Below are 6,209 nucleotides of genomic sequence, written 5' to 3'. Positions count from 1 at the left end.
CAAGCAGGCTTGGAGGTCTCAGGCCTGGGTCCCACACACCTGGGTTCCTCTGCGGGTTCCTTCATGCGTGCAGCTCATCCAAACGTGTGGAGATGGGTCTTGAGCATGACGGTGGCTGGGCTGAGGAGGTCTTTGGCCGCAAGGTCTCTGCTCAGAGCAGGGATGGATACTGAAGCAAACCCCCTCTGAGAGGCCCCGGGGAAGACAGCCAGGCACGGAGGCAAGAGACTCTCTGCCCCCCAAACTATGAACAATCCAAATAAAACTGAAACAGCCTCAGTCTCTGATGGTGTATTCCCTTACCCCACCTTGGGGGGTTCTAAGTTGTATCTTGCTGTATCCCTGACCCCTCTTCCTTGTAGAAGAGAGTTGGGACACACTCAGAATGTGCGGTGGTGGTGTGTGGTGTTGACTGCATCTGTAACCAAAGGGATGGGTTACAGGCAGAGCTAAGTGGATTCAGACCTTTTCTAGTTCATCTCGAAGAGAACAGCAAAATCAGAACCTTATTTTGTTCATGGCTGACTCACTAGGCTCAATATCAAGTACTCAGAAAGGGCCCCAGAACCCCTTGAACCCACACTAAGTCCCCAATTTAAAAAAAGTCCTTAGCAGAGTGAGTGATGTATTTAGAATTTCCAGGAAAGGAGATTGCCTGGTCTTCAGCTCATTATTACTGTTTGAATCAAAATTCTTTTTAACACACTCCTGATTTCTCTGATGGCAAGCACTTTTACCCCAAACTTCTAGAGATCCTGAATTTGAATCTGGCCTCTGCCACCATCTTTCACAGACTTGGGGCTTCTCAGATGTATAGGAACCCCCAAATTCTCTGGGATGGGGAGAATGGGTTGTCCCGATAATCAGTGGACTTGGGACTTCTCATTTGTATAGGAACCCCAAAATTCTCTGGGATGGGGAAAGATGGCACTCTTAGAAATGTGGGATGTAGGGGTGTGGGGATGATGGGACTGGAGACCTGTAAGAAGGGGTTGATTTGCAGAGATCGAACTATGGGACGGTACGATCGTCTTCTGTGCTCACCCTGGCTTCCGTCTCAGCACCATAAAATTCCCCTGAGCCCCTCAAGAAGCGGTTGTGGCCACCCACAGCCCACACCAAATAAATAAGATAGAGCCACAGCCTTGGCCAGTCAGCGCGGTGGAGTAAGGAGAGGGACAAGGGTGCAGCTCCACTGTGCAGAAATTCTTTTTTGGTTTATTAGTCAGAAATTCCGAGGGTCCTTGGGAACTATAGTTCTGGAGGGAGGTCAGAACCAGGCTTGGACATTTCTTAGAGGAATGTCCTGGGGAGGAGCGGAAACGCCCCACAGCGCCCTCTCGTGGTGCATCGGCGGAAGAGCCGTGGCCTGGCTTTCCTTAAAGGTTTCCAGCCCTTGGGTTGGCTTCCATATTCACCTGCTGGTCACTAGGGACCAAGCAGGCTGCCTCAGGCTGTGCAGCGACAACCGAGCATTGAGGGCGCTTGCCTCTCATGGAGCGACCCGGGGGTCAGGATTGAACCCAGCAACGCGGCCAGTGCTTTACTCCAAGGAGAATTTCTCCCTGTAAGCGCCCGGTCGCAAACAGTGTCTGTCCGGGTCATCCCCACACCTTCGCGTTTTTATGTGGAGGAGGATGGTGGAAGCAAGACTCAGCCCGGCACCCCCACGGCGTAAAGGAATCCGCCCCGAAAGGCTTCTGTTTGTTTGTGTTTCGCAGACCACACCGGCGATATTCGGGGGTTACTCCTGCCCCTGCACTCAGGAATCACTCCTGATGGTGCTCGGGGAAACCTATGGGGTGCTGGGCCGCCCCATACAAGGCAAGCGCCTTCCAGGCTCAGGATTCAATCCATGACCCTATACTGCGTGCTTGATCCTTCGTGATCCCATACTTAACAGTGAAGCAAAGGGTTGGAATTATTTTTTTTTCTTTTTGGGTCACACGGGCAATGCACCGGGGTTACTCCTGGCTTTGAACCCAGGAATTACTCAGGAATTACTCCTGGAAGTACTCGGGGGACCACGTGGGATGCTGGGAATTGAACCCCCACTGTCCGTGTACAAGGCAAACTCCCTACACGCTGTACTATTTATTGCTCCAGCTCAAGGTAAAAGCGTGGGAAAAGTCAGGCTGCGGTAGTTGCGCCCAGGGGCCACGAGGTGGCGCTGTGGGGCGTTTCCAACCCTCCCCAGGTCCATTTCTCTAAGAACTTTCCATCCTTGGGTTTGCTTCAGTGTTAAGTCTGGAGTAATTAAGGATCAAGTACACAGCTCGGAGAGGTGCAGCGGTAGGAGAGCCTTGCAGGTGCTTGTCTTTCACACGAGTGACCAGGGTTCGGATCCTGCCTTCAGATCTTCGTGGGGTACATAGCTGAATCTCTGGGGGAGCGGTTCGCAGGGGTTGCCCCACCTTGGGTTTGGAGAAGAAGGGGTGCAGGGGTTCGAACCTGGTCTGGAACAAGCAAGGCAAGTTTATTTTCTTTTTATTTTTTTTGTTCTCCTTTCTCTGAGCAAGAAAAGTTCTGAACCCACCTTGGGATGTCTGTGAGCCCTTTGAATGTTTCCTGCTATGGACAACACACACTCCATCACCCCACATTCTGAGGGTGCCCCAACCCTCTTCTACAAGGATGTGGGGGATGGGCTAAAAGACAGCTCAGAAACCCTCAAGTGAGGGAATTTGCCATCAAGGAACTAGAGATGCTTTGTTTTAATTTTTCTGTTTTTTTTTTTAATGGTTGGGGCCACACCCAAAGATGCTCAGGGGACTCTCAGGAATCCCACCGGGCACAACTTGGGACCATGTCGGGAGTCAACTGATGGATGACAGTTCTGTATATGCAAGGCAGGTGTCCTAACCCTTAACCTACTGCTGCATCGCCCAAAGCTCTGTGCTTGATCCTTAATGACCCTATACCTAACATTGAAGCAAACCCAAGAGTGAAAAATTCATAGAGAAACAGGCCTGGGGAGGGATGGAAATGCCTTACAGCACCATCTCGTGACTCAGAATGAACTCCCAACCTCCATTTTTCTTACTTTAAGTAAAAAATTTGTTTGGTTTTGGTTTTGGTTTTGGGGGTCACACACTCAAAGGGTTATTACTCCTGGCTCTGCCCTCAAGAATGACTCCTGGCAGTGCCAGGCCCCTAAGTCATTTTATGGAAATTTGTAATAGCAGCCCAAGGAAATGAATAGATTCCTCGCTCCTAAAGCACCACTGGATGTGATTTTAAAAAATAAAACGATTTGGAGTCCAGGTACAGGACAGTGGATAGGGTGTCTACTCTGCAGCAGTCAACCTAGGTTCAATCCTCGGCATCCCATAGAGTTCCCCAAGCACCACAAGGGATGATCCCTGACCACAAGGCCAGGAGTAACCCAGGACACTGCCTGGTGTGGCCCTCAAACAAAACAAAACTAATCAAAACAGCTTATCAAATCTATTGACTAAGGAGGAAAATGCTGATCAGATGTGGATAAGCAAGCATGTTGTTCAGGATTGGTGGTGATTAGAAATCATGACTGTTAAGAAAAACAGTAAGTTTCAGGCAGAGAAGGAATTCTGATAACATGCTATTTGATTTTGTGCTGATACTAGTATCACTTGTCATCCCGTTGCTCATCAATTTGCTTGAGCGGGCACCAGTAATGTCTCCATCCGTTCCTGTCGCATGCTCTTGTAGCCCAATGGAATCTGCTTGCTCCAGGAACACGAAGAGCATCAAACCATTCATTCAGCATCTTGATGAAGAAGTTTGACCATCTCGTAGGTGGCAGCCACGTGTTCTTTTGACATCCCGTGGAATCCAGTAGGTAACGGCTCTAGTCCAGCAGTCATCTCCAAATTGCATTATGTGTCCGGCCCACCTGATTTTCGACCCTTGGCAAACAAGACAGCATCCCTGATCCTCAATCATTGATGGAGGTCAGAACTCCAGATTCCTTCTCTCACATGAGTGACAAGTGATACTCGAAGCATAGTTCTTTTGATTCCTCTTTGGGATACCCAAATAGCATTCTCATTCTGTTTTTGTAGGGCCCAGGTCTCTGAGGCATATGTTAGTGCAGCAAGAATGGTGGAGTCAAAAGGATGTGCCCAGAGCCAGAGGTTCCTCATCCATCTAACAACTTCTTAGATGCTCTGGAAGGTTTTCAACGCTGCTCTCTTCCTCCTGCGCAGTTCTGGCACCAAGTCATTCCTCATGTTGAGTTCTCGACCTAGGCACACATAACTGCTGCATTCAGAGATATTTGTTCCATTGAGAGCAAATGGAATGTCAGAAACTAATTCGTTTCTCGTTAGCATTATCTTCATGAGATTCAGCTGCAGTCTGAACTTTCCACACTCAGGGTCAAAGTCAGCCAGCATTCCTGCCACTTGGCTAATGTTTGGTGTTATGATAAGAGTGTCATCAACGAAGCATAGGTGGTGTAGTTGCCAACTGTCTTTCTTCACTCGCATTCCTTCCCATCTCAATCTTCACATGACGTTCTCAGGTTGGCATTGAAGAGTTTTGGTGAAATGGTATCACCCTGCCGAATCCCTCTCTTTACATCGATGATCACTTCCTTGTAGAATGGTGAGATCCTGGTGGTGAATCCGTAATACAGCTCACCTAAGATCCTGAGTTTGAAAGTCCTTATTGGCTAGGGCTTCAATGACCGCTTCAGTCTCAACAGAATCAAAGGCCTTCTTTAAATCGATGAACGTTAGACAGAGTGGCATCTTGAACTCTCAGGAAACCTCAGTGAGCTTGGTCACCATGTGGATATGGTCAATCGTGCTGAATCCTTTTCAGAACTCAGCTTGCTCTCATGGTTGACTTTCATCTAGTGTTCTGCCAGTCCTATTCGTGGTGATAGAATTCTAAATGCTTATAATATTTCATGAAATGATGCAAATTCATGTATCATTTAACTAGACCTTTTGTACAAATGAATCTGGGAATAGGAAGAATTGGATAAAATAAAAGTTAGAACTGGATAAAAATTCAAAGGTCTCAGCAATTTTCCCTCAGTGATTATAATCTAATTTTGTTTTGTTTTGTTCTGGTTTGATTTTTTTGCTTTTTTGGGTCACACCCAGTGATGCTCAGGGGTTCCTCCTGCTTCTGAACTCAGGAATTACTCCTGGCAGTTCTGGGGGGACCAAATGGGATGCCAGGGATCAAACGCAGGTTGGCCGCATGCAAGGCAAACGTCCTACCTGCTGTAATATCTCTGACCCTATAGTCGGTATTCTTTTCTGACATGTGTTCAAAGATTTATGTACAAAGAAGGTCACTAAATCACTGAACAAGAACTAACAAAATCAAAGACAACATAAGTCAACATCAGTTGGAGATTGCTTCAGCAGACAGCTGATTAAGTGATGCATCACTAAAGCATCAAAAGTCAATCCATCCTCCCTCTGTCACTCCTTCCTCCCCCTCCCTCCTTCCTCCCTCCATTCCTGCGTCCCTTCTTCCTTCCTTCCTTCCCTTCATACCTCCTTCCCTCCCTCCCTCCTTCCTTCCTCTCTTTCTTCTATCTTTTTTCCTTCCATTCTTCCCTCCTTCCTTTCCTTCCTTCCCTCCATTCCTCCTTTTCTCCCTCCTTCCTTCCCTCCCTCCTTCATTCCCTCCCTACCTTCCCTTTCCCTTGTCCTCCTCCCTCCTTCCTTTCCTCCTTCCTTCCTTTCCTCCTTCCATTCTTTTCTCCATCCCTCCCTCCTTCCTTCCCTCCTTCTCTCTTTCCCTCCTTCCTTCCTTCCCTCATTCATTTCTTGTTTTCTGGCTTTTTTAAATAATTGTTTCTGTTTTTGTTTGGTGTCCACACCCAGAGATGCTCAGGCATTACTCCCGGCTTTGCACTCAGGAATTACTCCTAACAGTGCTCAGGAAACCATATGGGACTTAGGGGTTTGATCCTGGGTAAGGCACGTGGAAGGCAAGTGCTCTGCCCACTCTACTATCTCTCCAGCACCATATTTTTCTTTTCATAAAAAAAGTACTTTAGATATCTACTTATATATCTATAAAATGAGTGGACTGTAAGTACTCTTGAGTATAGTTATGAAACTAATCTAATATACGAATCTGAGAGGATGGAAACACTGAAAAATTGTTCAGCAAAATGTTAATGATTGGGGCTGGAGAGATAGCACAGCGGGTAGGGCGTTTGCCTTGCACGCGGCCGACTCGGGTTCAAATCCCAGCATCCC

The sequence above is a fragment of the Sorex araneus genome, chromosome 3, assembly GCF_027595985.1.
Source record: "Sorex araneus isolate mSorAra2 chromosome 3, mSorAra2.pri, whole genome shotgun sequence".
Taxonomy (NCBI): Eukaryota; Metazoa; Chordata; class Mammalia; order Eulipotyphla; family Soricidae; genus Sorex; species Sorex araneus.
The sequence above is the reverse complement of the archived record's forward strand: the minus strand, read 5'-3'. Positions refer to the sequence as shown.